Source organism: Chiloscyllium plagiosum, unplaced genomic scaffold (genome assembly GCF_037043375.1).
Source record: "Chiloscyllium plagiosum isolate Xiang-an unplaced genomic scaffold, Cpla_swu_hap1 HiC_scaffold_11, whole genome shotgun sequence".
In the NCBI taxonomy this organism is placed as follows: Eukaryota; Metazoa; Chordata; class Chondrichthyes; order Orectolobiformes; family Hemiscylliidae; genus Chiloscyllium; species Chiloscyllium plagiosum.
The window spans coordinates 59,236,870-59,259,724 of NW_028270149.1; the positions used below are offsets into that span (position 1 = coordinate 59,236,870).

At 40.9% G+C, this 22,855-nt stretch overlaps 1 protein-coding gene and 1 pseudogene across 2 annotated transcripts in view; both read right to left on the minus strand.

Moving 5' to 3' along the window:
* drp2 (dystrophin related protein 2) overlaps positions 1 to 22,855 on the minus strand; it is a 518,740-nt gene that overhangs the window by 314,093 nt on the left and 181,792 nt on the right. The window lies entirely within an intron of this gene.
* LOC148148810 (uncharacterized) lies at positions 17,634 to 18,500 on the minus strand (annotated as a pseudogene).

Genomic DNA, 22,855 nt, shown 5'->3' on the forward strand with positions numbered 1-22,855 from the left:
TGAGGCAGACTGGAAATGCAGCAAAAAGGAAGGATAACTTAGGACATCTTATGACTTCCAATATCTCTAATGATAAGAAAGTTAGCATTAAAGCACTTTACCTGAATGCTCGTAGCATTCGTAACAAAGCAGATGAACTAATGGCACAGATCATCGTGAATGATTATGATGTGGTAGGCATCACAGAGACGTGGTTGCGGGGGGGTCAGGACTGGCAGTTAAACATCCAAGGATTTTCAACTTATCGAAAAGACAGGGAGGCGGCAGAGGGGGTGGGGTTGCCTTGTTAGTTAAGAACAAAATTAAATCTATGGCACTGAATGACATAGCGTCGGATGATGGAGTCTGTGTGGGTGGAATTGAGGAACCACAAAGGCAAAAAAACCATAATGGGAGTTATGTACAGACCTCCTAACAGTGGTCAGGACCAGGGGCGCAACATGTACCAGGAAATAGAGAAGGCATGTCAGAAAGTCAAGGTCACGGTGATCATGGGAGACTTCAATATGCAGGTGGACTGGGTAAATAATGTTGCCAGTGGATCCAAAGAAAGGGAATTCATGGAATGCTTACAGGATGGCTTTTTGGAACAGCTTGTCATGGAGCCCACAAGGGAGCAGGCTATTCTGGACCTAGTGCTATGTAATGAGCCAGGCTTTATAAAAAATCGTAAAGTAAGGGAACACTTAGGAAGCAGCGATCATAATATGGTAGAGTTCAGTCTGCAGTTTGAAAGAGAGAAGGCAAAATCAGATGTAATGGTGTTACAGTTAAATAAAGGTAATTATGAGGGCATGAGAGAGGAATTGACGAAAATAGACTGTAAGCAGAGCATAGCGGGGAAGACAGTAGAGCAAAAATGGCAGGAGTTTGTGGATATAATTGAGGACACTGTACAGAGGTTCATCCCCAAGAAAAGAAAGATTATCTGGGGAGGGATTAGACAGCCATGGCTGACAAAGGAAGTCAGGAAATGTATTAAAGAAAAAGTGAAATCCTATAAAGTGGCCAAGAGCACTGGGAAATCAGAAGATTGGGAAGGCTACAAAAACAAACAGAGGATAACAAAGAGAGAAATAAGGAAGGAGAGGATCAAATATGAAGGTAGGCTAGCCAGTAATAATAGAAATGATAGTAAAAGTTCCTTTCAATACATAAGAAACAAACGACAGGCAAAAGTAGACATTGGGCCACTTCAAACTGATGCTGGAAGCCTAGTGATGGGAGATAAGGAAATAGCAGGACAACTTAATAAGTACTTTGCATCAGTCTTCACAGTGGAAGACATGAGTAATATCCCAACAATTAAAGGGAGTTAAGTATGGTTGCCATTACAAAAGAGAAAGTGCTAGAAAAGCTAAAAGGTCTTAAAATTGATAAATCTTCTGGCCCTGATGGGCTACATCCTAGAGTTCTGAGGGAGGTGGATGAGGAAATAGTGGAGGCGTTGGTTGAGATCTTTCAAAAGTCACTGGAGTCAGGGAAAGTTCCGGATGATTGGAAGATCGCTGTTGTAACCCCCTTGTTCAAGAAAGGATCAAGACAAAAGATGGAAAATTATAGGCCAATTAGCCTAACCTAGGTTGTTGGTAAAATTCTAGAATCCATCATTAAGGATGAGGTTTCTAAATTCTTGGAAGAGCAGGGTCAGATTAGAACAAGTCAACATGGATTTAGTAAGGGGAGGTTGTGCCTGACAAACCTGTTGGAATTCTTTGAAGAGGTGACAAGTAGGTTAGACCAGGGAAACCCAGTGGATGTGGTCTACCTAGACTTCCAAAAGGCCTTTGATAAGGTGCCACACGGGAGGCTGCTGAGCAAGGTGAGGGCCCATGGTGTTCGAGGTGAGCTACTGGTATGGTTTGAGGATTGGCTGTCTGACAGAAGGTAGAGAGTTGGGATAAAAGGTTCTTTTTCGGAATTGCAGCCGGTGACAAGCGGTGTCCCGTAGGGTTCAGTGTTGGGGCCGCAGCTGTTCACGTTATATATTAATGATCTGGATGAAGGGACTGGGGGCATTCTAGTGAAGTTTGCCGATCATACGAAGTTAGGTGGACAGGCAGATAGTACTGAGGAAGTGGGGAGGCTGCAGAAGGATCTAGACAGTTTGGGAGAGTGGTCCAGGAAATGGCTGATGGAAATCAATGTGAGCAAATGCGAGGTCTTGCACTTTGGAAAAAAGAATACAAGCATGGACTACTTTCTAAACGGTGAGAAAATTCATAAAGCCAAAGTACAAAGGGATCTGGGAGTGCTAGTTGAGGATTCTCTAAAGGTAAACATGCAGGTTGAGTCCGTGATTAAGAAAGCAAATGCAATGTTGTCCTTTATCTCAAGAGGGTTGGAATATAAAAGCACCGTTGTGCTACTGAGACTTTATAAAGCTCTGGTTAGGCCCCATTTGGAGTACTATGTCCAGTTTTGGTCCCCACACCTCAGGAAGGACATACAGGAGTGCAGTGGAGGCCGGGATGCTAAATGTCTTCAAGGCAGAGATTGATAAATTCTTGATGTCACAAGGAATTAAGGGCTACGGGGAGAATGCGGGTAAGTGGAGTTGAAATGCCCATCAGCCATGATTGAATGGCGGAGTGGACTCGATGGGCCGAATGGCCTTACTTCCACTCCTATGTCTTATGGTCTTATGGTCTTATACTCAGCAGTAAAACCATAGTCTTAAATACACAAAACCATTTCTTAATTAGTTTGGGATTGGGTAGTCAGTTTCGTCACAAATTCTTAGTTAAATCACATTTTAATGTTTTTAAAACATCCGTGCCCTTGTGCCAACAGAAGTAATTTAATCTTCAAAGCTTCCTTGGAGGCCTACAGTCAAATGGAATTAGCCGAAACTCACAATCCAGATTTCCTCAATTTGTGACTGGGGCAACGTTTATTTAAACGAACACATAGGATTGTGGAAACTCAACTTGTGCTGAATGCAATTTGCACTTTTAAGTTCTATGATGTTTTGCATAAATTACACTAACCTCAGGAAAATTACACTGAAAAAGAGAACTGTAATTAACTGAGAGCTCTGCCCCAAATCCTACGGAGAGCTAAAAAATTCTCCTCATATTGACAATTAAAGAACTTTCTTTTAAAATGAACAAAAAGAATTAAAGATCATTTTTGGAAGAAATAGCAGGGATGCAGAGTCATAAACGTCTGATCCAATTACATTATCAGAGCATGTAGACAAATGCCTTCAGTACATGATCTCAGTTGGATTAAGGGATCAACTCCAGGACAAGACAAGTGCAACAATGAAGAAGTTCAAGAATTGGGAAAGGTTGCAGGACACTGAAATCATTTGAAACACTGGTAACAAGATTTAACATTGATGCATTCCTCAGGTCATAAGGACCATAGATAGCCTACAGCTTGTTGGACATGTGAAGGAACAGAATAGAGAGCAAAAGAGGTTTGAAAATAAAATGGGGAAAGCTGAAATGAAATGAGACCAAGATCAAAAGGGAATTGAGAAAGGTCAGATAGCACGGGTATAGTGAAAATCTGATTAAATCAAGTCAAATCAAAACACAATAGAAATTAGATGAAGAATTAAATACGAGAAGATCAGGCTGCAAGCAAGCTGGTAGAGAGTTGCCCAGGCACAGCACAGCATGTTGTGAACCTGATAGCAACAGCCTTGAAAGCAAAACTCTTGCTGTGCAGTACAGGGGAACTGAGCTGACATATAGTCAATTTTTCTGTTCAGATACAGGAACTAAAATAGTAACGCTAAGCAGCAGGTGCAATCTAATAGCTGATGCTCTGTTTGTACCTGAGTAGTGATGTGAGATCTTGTATCCAAGATAAGTCATTTGGCTCTTTACAGTGATAGCTTGAAATATTCATACAAAAGATATATATTATCTTGCACTGAGTCTTGTAAGATCTACCAAGAGTCATTACTATTTTTGAGATTACAAAGCAATTTGGGTTACAAGACTTCATTTCAATTCAGTTTGGAGTGAATGAACAAGCAAGCTAACTGGAAAATTTACAAGGCTAGAAGTGCAGATGTGTATGGGTGGAGATATGGTCATGGTTAACAGTTTACCATTAGGATAGTGCATTTTAATAAGAAACTATAGTAATATGTATTAGAATAGTAATTAAGGTATTATAGTTTATTCCAGGCCTGTACTGAACTACTGAACAACAGCACCCCTTTATGTTGATCATTATTTGCCAAATACACCTTCATAGACATCTGATATGTTTACAAGTGAGATTTTAAGTAATTATATTCATAATAATACACATGTACCAACTTAGAAAACTTGAAAAATTCTAGTGATAAGTAAATAACTACGTAAAGAAAAAAGAAGCTACTAACTCCTGAACAGCTCTAAATACTGATCTATGATATATGCAAAGATGATCCATGATGTGAAGACTGTGAGTTAGACTGGGAGTGCAGTGGGAAATAAACTTATCATAACCTTTGGTATAGGTTCATTCAGTTAGCAGCACTGTTGATTTAGAAACTACCAAAGAGGGATTTCAAAGCTAACAACTGAACAATATTTTGTATGGGGCCTGCCTCCAGAATTCTTTAGTGATAATTGTTCTGGTGAACGTACTGTCAATTTAAAGCCAACTGTAATTCTGAGGGTAAATTGCAGCATTTTTATAATTATAAATCATAATCTCTTTCCAACTGCCTGCTCACTGTCATTAGGATATATACTTTGCAGCTTATGTACTCAGTTGAGATTGTGGTGTTGGAAAAGCACTGCCGGTCAGGCAGCATCCGAGGAACAGGATAGTCGATGTTTCGGGCATAAGCCCTTCACCACACTTCCAGCACCCCACTCTCAACTCTGATCTCAAGCATCTGCAGTCCTCATTTTCTCCGAGCTTATGTACTTACACCAGAACGTATTCACCTTTTTTCATAAATCAACTGGTACCAATATGGATGAAAATAACTATTACAAAAAGATAAAAACTATGAATGTCTCAGAAAAAAAAGTGAGAAGTTCTCTAGGATATAGTATCTCAGCAACTCCCAGTGTACTTGGCATCTCCTTTTAAGAGGTGATACTGGTGATCACAGCTCACTTAATGGATTGGAATCATTTTTGTTGATGAAGTCTCTGGCATTACCAAATAGCTATTTCAACGTAATGTGTGTACAATCAATTGCACCCTACACCTGGAGGAGGCCAGCAATGTGACAAAGCCTACTGCCCAGCCTGTCCCACTGATCTCGTCATGGGGAAATAAGGCGAAGCAGTGTGGTCTGGCACAAAGTGCACCGGTAACAACCTCGAAACATTTGTGAGTTGAGGATTGACAGATTATACACAGTCCCCAGTGAATCTTTGGAAGCAGCTGGTTACATAAATTTATATTGCAGCTGCTACTAAAATGGCTACTAGGATAGGATGGCCACCCATTTCTCCAGGTAATAGATCTGTTGGCAGCAGGGACTAGGATTTGTATTCCACACTGTTGGACACTGCATCTGTTTCACATGCAGTGTAATATGATCATAGATATATTCAGCCTGTACTGTGTAAGTGCCTGATCAATGCAATTGCCCTGTTAAGGACCTCACATCACTTAAATGTAGAGCTGAAGTGCTCAGACAGAATAAAACCATTAAGAACATAGAACATAGAACAATACAGCGCAAGAACGGACCCTTTGGCCCACAGTGTTTAGCCAAACCTGCGGCCATAATGCTGACTGTATTTAGTTAGGCCATGCTTTTCCAAAAGTGCATAAATCCTATCCCTAAAGAATTCTCTCCACTTACTCCACACACTCTGGTGGACACAGCTATTTCTCAATTTCATTATGCTTTTACAATTCACATAGGGGTGGAAGGCAACATGGATCATGCTTAGCACGGTGAGTCACAGGCTAAGCTGGTAATTAGGGATCCATCTGAACCTCTATGTCCCTTTCCTCCTTGCGTTCCCTGCCATTCCCAGTAGTAAATGTTTCTACATCTCTTAGAATTGTGGCTTCATTTCCCAACATTACTCCCGAATCCAAACCCTACAGGTTAGTTATTGAACCATCATGATGCACTGTGCCTCCAACACAGCCAGGCTTGTTAGGAGCACAATGATCCCCCATCCTCCACTGTAGTTATTTATGTCTTCCAGTGTGTGATCTTCTCCCCCTACTTATAAGTTGAGTTGCCCCTCTTCACAATTATTGGATCCCAGCATGCTGCCTCCATCCTCAAAAATGAATTCCACAGTCTGCAGTGTATTTGCCTTGTAAGTTCCTGGCACATGGTTTAAGTGTAATGTTGATGTCGCATGGTTCTGTATGTTGATATGTCCACTACATTGGCTTATCACTGCTGATAACCATGACAAGCTGTGCTAAATGGCAAGGCAATTCAGAGCTTTGAAGTTGTGAATGAGGAAGCAAAGTGAAAAAAGGCAATGTAAAGTAAAGAAAGCACAAGAAGCTATGAGCATCCATTTCTGCCTAAAGTGAATGAGCACCAGTAAAGTATATGAGGAGCCCTGAGATGGGCCCAGGTAGAATCTATGAGCTGGGCCCTTGTCCTTGTGTGCAGGGTCCTGGCAGCAGCATTTCAATGAAAGGTGTCAATGCACTTTGAAATTCAGCATTGAAATTGAAAACTGTTTTGTAGATGGTTATAGATGTGCCTTGAAGATGCAGAGGTGCTGGTATGCATCCAATGCTAACCTTTGGGAAAAGGAGGGTCCAGGCAATCACTGCCATGAGATGTTGGCAACTGTTATCCAGGATGGAGGAGCAAACAATGATCTGGGGTCATTCGGTTTGATTACTCTCTGACATTCTTGACATATTGGTTTCAATCCATTGCATGGGAGAATATGGAAATGAACAACAATAAGGTGAGGTTAAATGCTAATTAAGTTGTAAATGAATGCAAATTGTTCTCTTGCTGCCCAGTAGCATGATTCTTATCCTGCCATTCAAAACATTGTATGCAGAATTAGACTTGTTTTTTTCTGAACGTCTGAACAATCTTATCCATATTTTCCCCATTGAGTCACCAACGTCCACACTGTTCATGGGCTGGGAAGAGTCCACACTATCTATTTGAATAACTGAGACTATAGTGAACATTTGAACTTTAATTTGCATTCAGTAGGTTTTGTGGGGTTTCAATTGCCAGGATACAATCTGTCCTGATTTGCAGTCACAGCTCTGATCTGCAGATTGATTATTTCCTGTTAATATTCACAAAAGAAATGACAGTGCACAAAGTCTCCATACAATTATATTATTGATATTTCTGCATCAGTGCTCTCATCCTCACTAATGGCTATGCCTTGCATGTCTTTTGTACAGATGCTTTGAGAATGTTCCTATATCATGCAGATTTCACAGCATAATTTTGCTGATATTGTAAAGACTTTTTGACCTCATCAAATACAGATCAAAGCTAAGGCACAATTGCTAGTGGATGCATATTTCAAAAGGTCTTGCACATTATCAAATCAAAAGGCTACAGAAAGAAATTCATTAATCCTTCTGCCCCTTCAGTACCAATTGTGACAAAAACAGAATTGACCTTAGACAAAAGTTACCTGGTTTTGTTCTCCCCCCAAAAAATCAAATACTGAATGACCAAACAAAAATACAATCACATTCAAAAATATGATCCACCATAATATTTTTCAACGTTTGCCAGAGTATTTATATCCATTTATCAAAGTGAAATGATATACATATTTGCAAAAAATTACTATGAACAGTGAATTCATTCTTTTGCTTCCAATTTTATTTTAAAAATGAACACACAACCTATCAAACATTATAAACACATTTCAATCATCATCTGAGTTGTGCATTTCAACCATCGTTTCCTTTACATCCAGTGTTTATGTTGGATTTTAAAATGGAAATTTCAAGAAAATATTTTTCTCCACCCAGATCTTGGTGATTGTAATGGATATAAATAGGCAGATAGTTTAATTTACAAAATAGCATCACATATTGGCTAAATTGTCTATTCTATGATAGGAGCTAATGATTAAAAGATGAGGAAAACTTCTATGAGGATGTGCTTTGAACTGCTAGACCAGGAAGCATGTTGAAAATTGGAGTTTTAGCATAAATTCATGACTGAAATACTCCATTTATTCTCCCTACCAATAGAGTTTTGCAAAATGATATTCAGCAGGTTTTTTATTCTTTTTGGTTCTTGCTGTATTACTGTATTTCTTATATTATTAGATATTTTTAGATGTATGCATGTGTGGCTTCCTTTCTGACGCCATATGCAAGTATCAACATCTTGTGCGATGACATGGTAGGAATCTAATTTATAAATCATAATCAATAATCATGGCCCTCCACATCGATCAATCCTAGGAAAGCTGACTGGGCAACACTGATGCCCTTCCTCCCCTCTAACAAGAACAGAATGAAAATTCAAGACAGTCACTGAGGTTATTGTTGCGAACTTTCGAGTGCATGGTTTCAGGACTGCACTTTCTTCAGAGGTAATACTTCAATTATGAAATCTACCAGAAAACTCAGTTTATATGAGAATCTTTGTACTAATTAAAATCCAAGTTCACTGCCAGTAGATTCTGTCATGAAAGTAATCTTTCTCCAACAACACCAAAGTAATTGCATGTTGACATTGAACTACCACTAGATTTCCTTGAGACCAACATTTTGCTAATCGTCCTTGCACATATTCCCTTATTCAGCTCTACATTAGGATACACACATTCTCCTCAGTGTAATTTAACTCACAACTGTTTAAGGCTATTTGTACTTACTCTGGTATATTCATTCAATCTTAGCCTCCTACTTCAGCCTCAGGGTGTAGGTTCTTAAGTGATTGATGATTTACAGCAGAAGTATTGCAGAATTAGAATTGGTTTTATGCTGTTTAACTCATCTGAGAAGGAAATTGGGACTCAAAGTACACTCGAAGCATTCCATTACATGGATTTTCGAAAGCTTTCATCAATGAGCTAAGCTGGTATTTAAAATCAAGATCTTCCAAAGACCACTTTTTTTTTGCTCAATCTATATTAATTGGGAATTTAAACTAGTAGGGCCAACATCTTGATGAACTATCAGCGTTGAGCATTGCAGTGAGCTGCAAAATGGCTGCTTTTCAGTTGTTGCAGCAAAGCTGGATGTTCTGGGATGGGGCTCTTAATCACACGGAGATGCTGGTGGTAGAGGAGAGGGGTCAGTCTGATGGCAGAAAAGAAGATACATTTGGGGGATTAAAAGTGGGGAGAAACTACTTTGACCCTTCTTAGCCACAAGTAATGCCATTAACTTGCTTACCTTTTCCATGAAGCATTCTTTACTTTCCAAGGAACATGAAGTAAAGTTAAAAGGATAACTTCTGCTGGGAGCGGGTGGTTGCCTGATCCCATTACATTGCCAGTAAACCCAGTGATCTGCAGTGTGTATGCTGGAGATGACTTTGAGGTTTACAATTTGTTACCTCACGTGACCCATTTTTGGCATTTTCTTCTTCCAAATGGATTCTACTCATTAACGATTTTATTCTACTTATAAACAGTTTTTGGTTAATGTCAGTTCCTGGATCACTTGTGTGTCCAATAAAAAAAATGAACAGTTCAGCACAGAATTACAGAGACGACAGATGGTCGGTGAAATTGAGTGCTACTCTATGGTATTGAGGTTAGGGTAAAATACATTAGCAGGACAGAATATAGATATGCTATTACCTTGCATCTAATGCATGGTGTAACTTTTCTGGGAGAGCTTGATTGAATAATGTAGAAGCAGCTTTTCTCCTGCATTCTAATCTATGTTATAATGGTCCCAGCAATCTTTCATTATGACATTAATTGCCAAAAATAAGAGAAAAAAATCCATTTGCAGTGCTAATATTGATCGTTGGATGCAAACTTCAAAAACATACTTTTTTTAGATTTATTTTTCATGGGAGGAGTGTAATCTCAGACCGGATCAGTATTTGTTGCTGATCCCCAATTGCCCTTGAGAAGGTGGGTGGTAAGCAGTTTTCTTGTGCCACAGCACACCCATAGTGTGACAGGAAGGGATTTCCAGAATTTTGACCAGCAACGTTGAAGGAAAGGCAATATAGTTCCCATCAGCACAGTTGTGGCTTGGAGAGGTGGTGTCTTTGCACATTTTCTGACCTTTTCTTCCAGGGAATAAAGGACACAGGGTTAGAAGGTGGAGTGGTGGCTGCATTGCTGCCTCACAGCGACAGGTACCCGGATTCGATTTCAGCCTCGGGAGATTATCTGTGTAGAGTTTGCACCTTCTCTTTGTGTCTTCATGGGTTTCCTTTGGGTGCTCCAATTTTCTCCCACAGTCCAAAGATGTCCAGGTTAGGTAGATTGGCCATGCTAATTTTTTTATATTGTCCAGGAATGTGCTGGATAGGTGAATTAGCCATGGGGAATGCAGGGTTATGGGGTCTTCTTCAAATGGTAAGTGTGGATTCAATGGGCCCAATGGCCTGCTTTCACACTGTAGGGATTGTGTTATTATTGTATTCTAGAAGCTGTAGCAAGTTGTTGTAGTGCATTTTATATGATCAATGCTGCCACAGTGCATTGGTGGTGGTGGGATTAAATGTTAAAGATGTCGGATGGGGAATCAACAAAGCAGGCTACATTTTCCTGGATGGTGTCAAACCTTTTGAGTGTTGTTGGAGCTACACTCATCCAGGAAAGTGGGGAGTATTCTTGACTTGTGCCTTGTAGTTAATGGACAGGCTCTGGGAAATCAGCGACAAGTTACTCACTACAGAATCCCACTCTCTGATCCACCTTTAACTGATGGCAATGCCATTAAATGTCAAGGAGTGATGGTTAGATTCTTTGTTGGAGATGATTGTTGTGTGAATGCTACTTGCAACTTGTCAGCACAAACCTGTGGGTCTTGCAGCAAATTACCATGGATAGTTTCATTATCTGAGGAGTCATGAATGCACAATGTTCAGTACCAATCATCAGTGACACATTCTGACATTATGCTGGTCATTGATGAAGGAGCCAAAAATAGTTGCGCCTAACCTGTGGAACTCCTGCAGTGGTGTTCTGGATCTGAGATCATTGACCTCCAAACACCATAAGCATCTTTCTTTCTGCTAGGCATGTATCTAACCTGGAGAGATTTCTCTGCCTGATTCTAGTTTGCTAGGGATCCTTAATGCCACTTTCAATCAAACGTGACCTGAAATGAGGTCAGTAGTTGAAATACCCTGATAGAACCCAAACTGAGAAACAATGAGCAAGTTTTTTTTTATTCATTCATGGATGAGGGTGCTGCTGTCCAGGGTAGCATTTATTGTCCATTCTTAATTATCAAGAGAGAAGTTAAGAATCAAACACATTGCTTTAGGTCTTGAGTCATGTGAAGACCAAACCAGGTAAGAGTGGCAGACTTAGTGAACCAAGTGGGCTTTTACAAGCAAAAGGGATTACATAGTCACCATTTGACCAGTTTTTTCACCTCTAGCTCAAGGGGGATGCAAACCCTATGTCTCTGGATGAGTGGTTCAGTGACATTACCACTATGCGACCACTTCCCCTCACCTCCCCCCCTCCACCGAGTAAGTGGCATTTGATAACACTGTTGACCACCTCTTGCATCAATATACCAATGATCATCAGAATCCAAAACTGGACAACACTTTCAATGAATAAATTGATAGGACAGTAATTGGTTGGATTAGTTTTGTCCTTTTTTTGTGAACAGGACATACCATTACAATTTGCCACTTAGCAGATGTACTGGAACCATGGCAAGGGCCATGGTTATTTCTGGAGCAGGTGTTCAGTACTATTGCCAGAATGTTGTCATGTCCTTTGCAGTACTCAGTCCCTTCAGCTATTTCCTAATAGTACATGAAGTTAAACGGATTGGCGAGAAACTGATATCTGTGGCGTCCTCATGAGAAGGTGGAGTTGGATCAGACTGCAGACTGGTGCTAGTTCTTTAGTCTTGCCTTTTGCACTGATGCACTGGAGGATGTACATTTTTGTGGTGCCTCCTCTGCCAGTTGGTTGCTTAATTGTCCACCACCATTCATGACATTGGCAGGACTATAGAGCTTAGATCTGATCATCAGAATCAAAAACTGGACAACACTTTCAAGTAAGAGTCAAGATTAGTGTGGTGCTGGAAAAGCACAGCAGGTCAAGCAGCATCCGAGGAGCAGGAAAATTTACGTTTCGGGCAAAAGCCCTTCATCAAGAATAAGGCTGGGAGCCTTGGGGGGGGGGGGGTGGAGAGATAAATGGGAGGAGCGTGGGCTGGGGGGAAGGTTGCTGAGAGTGCAATAGGTGGATGGAGGTGGATGGGAAAGGTGCTGGGCCAGAGAGGAGGATGGAGTGCATAGGTGGGACTTTCAAGTAAGCCCGTTCAACATAATAAACAGAAAAATCTGAGACATTCAAGTTTCAAGTCCTCAAGCAGAACCCTTCTTAGTCACCCCATGTAAACTAAAACCCAGTCTGGCTGATATATGAACAAAAAAACACAGATACAGATTTAAAGATCAATGATCTTAACTGCAGGGCTAGAAATGTAGGGATCCAATCTCTTCATCGAGAACATATTCTGATCTGTATTATTACTCAGGAAAAGATGCTAGTCATTAGGATATTTTAGCACCTGTCATAAATCTAAATTTTCCTGTGAATTTGGGATTCAAATTCACAACATCCAAACCAAAAGAAATCATGGCATTGAAAAAGAGCCGAAGAACAGCTGTTGCTTTGTGGATCTTAGATTGCATTTTTTATTGACTTCTGCCCTAAGTTGGAGCAATAGTATTATGACTTCATTATGACTACAACTTTTTGTTAAAGTAGATAAAATTAGAAATCTCAGTTGCCTGCTAAAAGAATAAAGCGATTCCACAGTTGACAACAGAAGATTTTTTTTACTTGTACAGGAGTCAATAAAACCAACACTAAATAATATCTATCCTATACTTCAATATACAGAATTAACGAGTTAAACATAAATTAACAGACAAATTGTATACAAGTATAAGCTATTATTTGCACCTTAAATGGAAGATATAGCTAACAGTTCTTATAACTGGTTTAGTGATTTACTCAGCTTTTAGTTATTACAGTGAGTCACAAATGTCATAGAGTCATAGAGTCATAGAGATGTACAGCATGGAAACAGACCCTTCGGTCCAACCTGTCCATGCCGACCAGATATCCCAGCCCAATCTAGTCCCACCTGCCAGCACCCGGCTCATATCCCTCCAAACGCTTCCTATTCATATACTCATCCAAATGCCTCTTAAATGTTGCAATTGTACCAGCCTCCACCACTTCCTCTGGCAGCTCATTCCATACACGTACCACCCTCTGCGTGAAAAAGTTGCCCCTTAGGTCTCTTTTATATCTTTCCCCTCTCACCCTAAACCTATGCCCTCTAGTTCTGGACTCCCCGACCCCTGATAACTCTTTTCCTTACAAGGAATTTCAGTTGTCCTAAGATTTAGTCTCTGATTCCTATTTGACAACAACTCCAATTTAGCCAAGAGATTCTTTTGTTCTTCTGCTTGCAAGTAACTGCTTGGCTCAGGCAGCAGGGATCAAACTTTAAATGTACCAGCAGCTGCTTCAGTCACTTCTCCCAATGTGTCCCACTGGGATGACCAGGCTCCACTCCAGCATCTAATTACAAACACACTCCCAGCCCTTCAGCTGTGCTGAGCTGACAACCACTGCACATCCAAATCTCCTTATGAGATAGTTTTCTGTGCTATACATTAGGTCACATGGTATAGCTTTTTATGGCACACTGCAAACTGTATTGGTCACATTCTTGCACTGCACACCAGAACACGTGAATTTTTGTACCACACACAGTGAAGGTGCATTGTTAACCTGTCTCCCTTCACATCCCTTCACAACCAGTGTCCAGCGTCTGTTCTGGGGTGGAGTCTACCTCAAAATCAAGTAAACAACATTTAAAAGTGTAGATTCCCTAACAATAATATTGAAATGCATCAAACCAACCATCAAAAACCACTGAATGCAGTATCCTGTCAAATGTAACTCCCAGATTCTTTCTGTTCCTATTTGAATGTTGTCTTACAGAAGCTCTACTGCCTCTACAGATAGACATAACTCCCATGGCAGGGGAGTCAAGCATTCCTCTTCATATAAGCTATAGGTGTTACCCATCGTAAATTAACCAGATGCACCGCAATGTTCCTGACATGGCCACTCCACTATTATTATGCAGAAAATCCCACTAAGACAACAAATATTATACAGATGATAACAAGCACTCATGCCCACATCCCAGGCCCAGACTATGACTGTTCCATACATGGGTCCTGCCCAACAGATGGAGAACTAGCAAAAGATTCATGTTGCTTTGGTTGGGGTGGTCCAACCAAATTAAAAGCATGACAAACATTTAAGTGGCCAATGTATGGTTTTCCCCAGGCTAGAAGACCCCAGTGTGGAATCCCGCTGTCCCCAAGAAATGTTTGCTAATGTCTGGAAACTCTCCATTGCTCATCAGCAACATTGGGAACAATGTCTGCTGCTGGTAATGGACCCATTAGGGTCACTGAGAGACCCAGGCACTGGGGACTGAGGGTGAATAGGGTCATAGCAAGGAGGCGTGGTAAAGATGCAAGGGCAGGGAGTGGATCTCAGTAGACAGCCCTCTTCCCAGTGCTGAATCCTCATTTGGACACAAAGTGCTTTTGAAAGAAAACCATTGTCTACTTTGCTGGACAATGTTCAGGAGGAACTCATGTGAGTAGTGAAAATTCTTAAACCACCCCCTGAATCTCAGTGGTCTTATGGAAAATGACGTTTAAGTGGATCATTAATAAGCCTAATTCCCCAGCATGTAGTATATCTACATCAATCAAAACTACATCAGTTACAGAATCAGGGAATCATGGATTCGTTCCAATACAGGAGGAAGCTTTCCAGCCTGTTGTGTTCATTCTGCTCCTCTGTAGAACCAACTCAACTAGTTCCATTCCACCTCCCTTTACTCTTAACCCAGAAAATTCTCTCATTTCTGCAGCTTATTCAATTTTCTTTTGAAAACCATGGTTACTTTTACCCCTACCTTACTCTCAGAGAGTGCATTCAATATCCTAAACATGCGTTGGAGAAAAATATAATTTTTCCACATCGACATTTTGAAGGTTTCAATCAAATGTCCTCTCAATTTCTTTTCTTTGAGGCGAATGTCCCAACAGGTTTTTGGTCTCTTCATGGCCCACAGAGCAACTACAATGCACTGCTCCTAATTAACAAAAAAACAGATTTTTGCACGTTTCAGATCCCCAGCAATTGCAGTTCTTTGTATATTTCATTGTTGAATTCAGTGCCACATCTCTTCCAGGTATGCCCATCTTGAAGATGTCCTGCACCTGTCTCCAAAAGTTCTGAGGAAGAGTCACTGGACTCAAAATTCTTTGTTTAATCTCCATATATGCTGCCAGATCTGTTGAGTTTCTCCAACTATTTCTGTTTTTGAGTGTTCCTAATTACCAGGACTGCCAGCCAGATAATGGCATAATACATTTTTAAAAAACTTACCTTGCCTTTGAGGGTGCCTTAGTTAAAAGAAAGTGCCCTCTCCTACTTCCTACAGCCTCTGAAACACTCTTCTATCAGTGGCACTGAATGAGGCTTCTCAGATACCAGCCCTCTGATTTGGTCTGCATTTGGGGAAGGTGGATGCTATCCTTAATTGGATAGTGGCTCTGGAGAGGTCATGGTTAAAATGCCACTTAAAGTTTCACAGTCCGGCTCTGTGCAATCTAGTTCCACTTTCAGTCCCAGGGACAATGTTCATTCCTGCTGAGAAATGCCAAGTCTGGTGAACCAGACCAGAAATAAAAGAAAATAGATAAATGATCTGTGGTGGCATCCCAATGAGCAATCTATCAGATGGGATTCTCTATCCAACTGGAGGCTGTATTTATTGAAAGCAAAAGGCAATTTCCCTTTCTGGAACATGGTCTCTGTTCCACTACCTCAACAAAAATAAATCAGCAGAGTATTGACTAATTAAATGTTCGTAACTAACTGCATTAATTTGTGAAAAATCATAATTCTGCAATCATGAGTTTTGCTTTTGTCTAAAATAAGGTGTATGTGCAGACATCATAATAAAGCAAATAGTAATGTTATCAAACATTATTCCTATTAAGCAGCAATTTCATATCCAGAGTCTTTCTTGTGATGCACATTCTTTTCATAAATTATTATGCTGTGAGAGTTTTTAGAATTCTCCCCATGTTTTACTAGAAAACCTAATAAATTATTCTGGGGAATAAATTTATATATTGATTCTTGTACACTGACAGTTCATTATACTTAGAATAGACCAGGGATTCCATTGGTTTCAAAATGAAAGGCAATATAGCATCCAATTTTGTTCAGAGGTGTACTTTATTTACCACTTAGAGTCTTCTGGGCGAAATCAGTAAGTTAATGTAACACATAGTTTGCATACTTTTAAAGAGGCACTTTGCAGCCCATTCTACTTTCACTCATTTGACTTGACATTATGAGGAGAAAAAAGAATTAATATACTTCTGATATTATTGTATGGCAGAAATTTCAAATGATAATTCCAGCAAAAATGGCAGAATCCCTGTGTTTATGTGCCTGGCTTTGCAGCAGCATCAATATCTCTCAATATTTGGGTTTAGAAAATGAATACTTGCATGAAGTCCTGATGGAGAAAGTTTATAATCACTGGCTGATGATAATCTTTATAATTATGCTTAATATTCAATGTAATGTGGATCTATTACAATCACATATTGAACTATGTCTTGTTGTGTAAGACAAGTCTCTCTCTCACTCTCTCTCTCTCAATAGTCAATTGTTCTGTGTTAAAAATCACACAACACCAGGTTATAGTCCAACAGGTTTAATTGGAAGCACACTAGCTTTCGGAGCGTCGCTCCTTCATCAGGTGATAAAGGAGGGCTCAATCCTAACACACAGAATTTATAGCAAAAATTTACAGTGTGATGTAACTGAAATTATACATTGAAAAATTGATTGTCTATTAAGTCTTTCATCTGTTTGAATGCCATGATAGTTTCACTTCTTTCATGTGTAAATCACAAAACCTTTTTTAAAAAGTTGCATTCTCAGGTTAGCTGTTAACAATGGTGATAGCTAGACAATATGTTGAAGGTGTTGGCCCCCTGTGTTTTCTGTCTATGCCATGATGTTTAGATTGATTCTAATCTAAAAAGTGAGATAACGGAGTTTTACAATAATTCATGCAGTTTTTGAGCTCAGAGTTCTACATGAATGCATGCAGTTTTTGAGCAAAGTACAATGTTACCCTGCAAGTACAAATTCACCCCACAAAATATATGTGTGCATGTGGGTCTTTGTCTGTCTGTGTGTGTCTGTCTGTCTGGGTTGGGGGTTGTGAGTGTGAGAAAGTTTATGTGTGTGTAGTGAGTGTAGAGTGTCTTATGTCTGTGAGGGGGTGCATGTGTGAGTGTGGGAGTGTGTGTGTCTGTAAGGGTGTGTGGGGGCGTCTGTGTGCGCGTCTGTGTATATGTGTGTCTGTGTGTATGTGTGTATAGGAGTGCCTGTGTGTGTGAGAGTGTGTGTGTGTAGGAGTGTCTGTGTGTGTGTATAGTGCAATGGTGGTCACCTGTAATGTGACATGAACCCAAGGTCATGGTTGAGGCCCTCCCTATGGGTACCAAACGTAGCTATCAGCCTCGGCTCGGCCACCTTTTGCTGCTGCCTGTCCCGAAGTCCGCCTTGGAGGATGGTCACCCGATGGTCCGAGGTCAAATGTCCTGGACCATTGAAGTGTTCCCCAACTGGGAGGGAACACTCCTGTCTGTTGATTGTTGTGCGGTGCCTATTCATTCATTGTCGTAGCCTTTGCTCGGTTTCCCCAATGTACCATGCCTCAGGTCATCCTTGCCTGCAATGTATAAAATAGACAACGTTGGCTGAGACACATGAGTACCTGCCATGTACACGGTGGGAGGTGTTCCCACGCGTAATAGTGGTATCTATGTCCACACTCTGACACGTCTTGCAGCGTCTGCCGTGACAGGGTTGTATGGAGTTGTCCTGAGAGCCGGGCAGCTTGCAACGAACAATGATCTGTTTGAGGTTTGGCGGTTGTTTAAAGGCAAGCAGTGCAGGTGTGGGGAAGGTCTTGGTGAGGTGCTCATCCTCATTGATAATGTGTTGCAGGTCACGAAGAACATAGCGTAGTTTTTCAGCTCCTGGGAAATATTGAACAACGAAGGGTACCCTGTCGGTTGCAGCACGTGTCTGTCTCCTGAGGAGGTCATTACGGTTCCTTGCTGTGATACGTCGAAACTGGCGGTTGATAAGTTGGGCATCGTACCCCATTCTTCTGAGGGCATCCCCGAGTACTTCCAGGTGTACGTCACATTCCTCCTCATCTGAGCAGATCCGGTGTACGCGTAGAGCTTGTCCTTAGGGGATGGCTATTTTAATATGTTTTGGGCGGAAGCTGGAGAAGTGTAGCATTGTGAGGTTGTCTGTGGGTTTGCATTAGAGTGTGGTGCTGAGGTGTCTATTCTTGATGGAGAGCCAAGAATGAGACAGATAGTCGAGAGTAGTCCATGGTGAGCTTGATGGTGGGATGAAACTTGTTGATGTTACTGTGACTCCTTGCCATGGGTCCAGAGGAAGAAAATGTCATCAATGTACCTGGTGTATAATGTTGATTGGCGATCCTGCATGGAGTAGAAGTCTTGTTCGAACCTGTGCATAAAAATGTTGGCATATTGGGGTGCAACAATTTGGTCCCCATGGCTGTTCCATGTATCTGGATGAAGAAATGGTTGTCAAAGGTGAAGACGTTGTGACCAAGGATAAAGCGGATGAGTTGTAGGATGGTGTTCGGAGATTGGCAGTTGTTGGTGTTGAGTACTGAGGCTGATGCCGTGATGCCATCATTGTGGGGGATGCTGGTGTAGAGTGCGGAAATGTCCGTTGTGACGAGGAATGTTCCCGGTTCAACTGATTCGTGGGTGCTGAGTTTCTGTAAATCATGTGATTTACACATGAAAGAAGTGAAAAAATCATGGCATTCAAACAGATGAAAGACTTAACAGACAATCAATTTTTCAATGTATAATTTCAGTTACATCACACTGTAAATTTTTGCTATAATTTCTGTGTGTTAGGATTGAGCCCTCCACTGTCATCTGATGAAGGAGCGACGCTCCGAAAGCTAGTGTGATTCCAATTAAACCTGTTGGACTATAACATTGTACACCCCAGTCAAACACCGGCATCTCCAAATCACATTTGTTCTGTGTTAGTGCTAATTGAATAGGCCCTTGGGCTCAACTTGGAAAGGAGAATTGGTGACTGCACTCACCTCACCTTCAGCTCAGAGCTGGTAAGAGATGTAGGAAAAAATAGGAAGAGAATATAAACTAGGAACTCTGGGAAGTTACATTGTCCTTACAGAAGGAGACACTTATGGAGCAGTTAACAGCATAAGTTAGAAATCTCTATTGGCATGAGAGAAAAACTGTACAAATAATGGAAGCCTGCCTGGGAAGGACTGAAGTGGAAAGGAGGACTGACTATTCAAAAGGACAACACCACCATTGCAATTAGAATCCAGGCTACAGAAAAAAACATCATGGGCCAGAACGTTATTTTATCCTGAGTACTGGAAAAATTGTGGAAAGTAACAAAAAAAACTTTTTAAAGATTTTGAACACAAAGTGTAATGGAAAAAGAGTCGTGTGAATTTCAAGACTATGATAAGATCAGGATATTTATATTTTAAACCATGATTTCAGCAGAAAGATTTATCAAGGCTGTCGGCTCAGTTTTGCTTTACAAAAAAAAAAATTGTGCAAGAGGATGTGCATTGTGGTTTGGGTCATGAAAGGAGGAAGCATCCATTGTGCCTGTGAAGAAGAAATGAGAAACTTCCATTTGGCTGTAGAAGATTGTAAAACAGGCAGCAGGTAGAATAACTAGAAAACCAACAGAAACACCAGGCCATGCAGCAGATAATAAGTCAGTGTTAGCACTGTGAAACAAAAGCATCACAAAGACATGCATTGCAAGGCTATAACAAAAAGAATGTGACATTTGTAAATCATAGGTCACTTTCAGAGTGTCACTGTCCCAGCAGATCAACAACCTATCGAGATGAAACTATGTGGTGCAGATTCATGGAATCTGAAAAGCAAAGGCATGTTACAAGCAACATTGCAATATAAAGAGTGAAAGACAGTTGAAAATGTTTAAGTAATTTGCAATCAACAGGAGTTCAATTAATTCTAAGAGAACACTTCTCCAGGAATAGACATTGTTAACTAATCATCAAGTCAGAACCAGATGATGGTATCATTGAGCTTCCCAGATTCATGGCAGAGCCTGAAAAGAAGAGAAAATCTATGGACATTACCTCTGTTGGCAAAACAGGATTATGATGGTAATTATAATTATGAAAGAACTATGAAATAGCATTCTGGCAACCCCTAAGATTTATTTAGATTGGCATCAAGTCCCAAAGGCCTGTAAAGTGGCAGTTCTAGCAAATACTGAAGATATCGCACCTAGATGCTTATTTATATGAGGAAATAGTCATAAGGGATTCAACAAGGAACCTGGAGGAACAGAAAATGTGAGGATGGTAAAGATATTACAGAACAAACAGAAGGATGTCAAAATAATAAAAGAGTAAGTCAATAACAAAAGTGATACAAAGAAAATACTGCTTACACTTCCATTTAAATAAGATTGAATTACTAAAGTTAATTGCTTCAAGTTAAACTGGAGATCGATTGCAGTAGCAGGAACACCTAAGAAATTCTCAGAGAAGGATGCATCAGGACAAGAATGAATAGCGAAACCATGGCTCCGGTATGGATAGTGTGTGTTCACTCAGAACTCATTATGGGGGAAATGGGTCAGGACAGTCAGGCAAATTATTCCTTGATTAATGCTAAGCAGTCACTGGAGGTTCTGAATATTTTGTTTCATAGAGAGAGGGATCTTGTTGTTTTTCTATTCAGGAGGCGAATCAATAGGAGAGATACTGGACAAGTCATTCTCTAATGCTGGCTAAAGATATAACTTGACTTCAATAGAGGCTAATGAAGGAAAAACAAATATTACAAACAGGTTCCAATATATAAAGTCACCATAGTCCTACCAGACCAAAGGGCTAGTGTCTATGACAGAGTGATGATTGGTGGTGGTTTAATCCAAAGGTCATCACAGCTCAGGCAAGGGGAGAAGGTGAGAAGGAGAGTCATTCATAGGAATCTTAGCTGACGTGGAAATTGAACTCACACTGTTGGCATCACTCTGCATCACAAACCAGCCATCTGACCAACTGGGAGAAAGTGAGGACTGCAGATGCTGGAGATCAGATTCAAAAGATGTGGTGTTGAAAAAGCACAGCTGGACAGGCAGTATCTGTGGAACAGGAGAGTCGACGTTTCAAGATTAACAGCTTATACTCGAACATCAACTCTCCTGCTCCTTGGATGCTGCCTGACTGGCTGTGCTTTTCCAGCACCACACTTTCTGAATCTGACCAACTTAGCTACCTAATCTCCGATATGTAAATAGCTGAATTAAAGGGTGACCATAAATGGAGAATTAATAGTTGAGGAGTGCAATAAATCCCTACTGAAGGAATTGATTTTACTTTGACAAATTACTTAGCTGGTTCAAAAATATTGACTTCACCAAGGGTGTTGGAATTACCAGAAGTAAAAGCATGTGAGAAACGCGGCAGCGTTGTATGAGAAGTCCAGCAAGACCTATCTGTAACAATTCACTGCATCTTTTAACTAAATTCTGGGCATCATTATGAGATTCTCACTGAGCAATGGTGAGTTGCCTATTAAGGGAGATTATTGCTTCTTAATGACATTATTAACTGTCAAACTCATGTCATTAATATGCAATTTCCTATCCACCATCTGCCATGAGCAAACTGGATGGCAAGATTTCTCGACATGGAATCACAGTATGTGCCTGGCAACTTCTGCTCGCCATTGGTTGAGAAAAAGCCTCAATACTGGTCACCATGCAACAGCATCTCAGGCCACTATCGATGGTATCCAGCTACATGCACCCTGAACCCCAGATATTGGTGTCCCATAATCGTCAATCTTCCTGGATTGTCATGGGACCTCTCTGAACAACTTAGGGAGTTGTGACCTGCATTTCAGAGTACCAGGAACTATCATCAAAGGCCACTGTCAGGAAACAGCGCATAGGGCAAGCACCCAGGCCACGAATTGGATCAAGTTGCATCTCACGATTGCTCTCATAGCATTTGCTCATTTAACATCTAACCACATGCACATAGCATCCAGTCCTTGCCTTGCCTTACCATGCTATACCACACCTGTTAGCACATTTAACCATAGTCTAAAAGTGGTCAGTACTGCTAGATTGTTTGTGCATGCAAAAGACAGGTTGATGTCATGCTTGTCAGTAGGGTTCGGGGTAGTCTGGGAAGGGGTGGACACCTTACCGTACTGAGATGTCAATCTAACACCAATGTGTCAGCTGACAGTGCAACAAGTTCAGGCAAATGGCAATGACGTAAGGTATGTGAGGGGCAGTCCTCACTCCAGTCTTTGGAGGACGTGCGGCAGTTGGGGGTTGGTGGATGGGTTGCTGTCAGCCACAGCCACAGTCCAGGGTTTGCCTACGGTCAGTCATACAATTGGGCCATTCATGGTCAGGGTATTTGTCTGACAACAGTATTTGTGTGGGAGTGGACAATGGTCAGTGTTACACTGCCACCACAAGCAGTCAGGGGAATCACATACCATCAGTCAAGGAGGTAGGGGGGTGGGGGGGGGGGGGTGGTCTGGTCAGTCATGTGT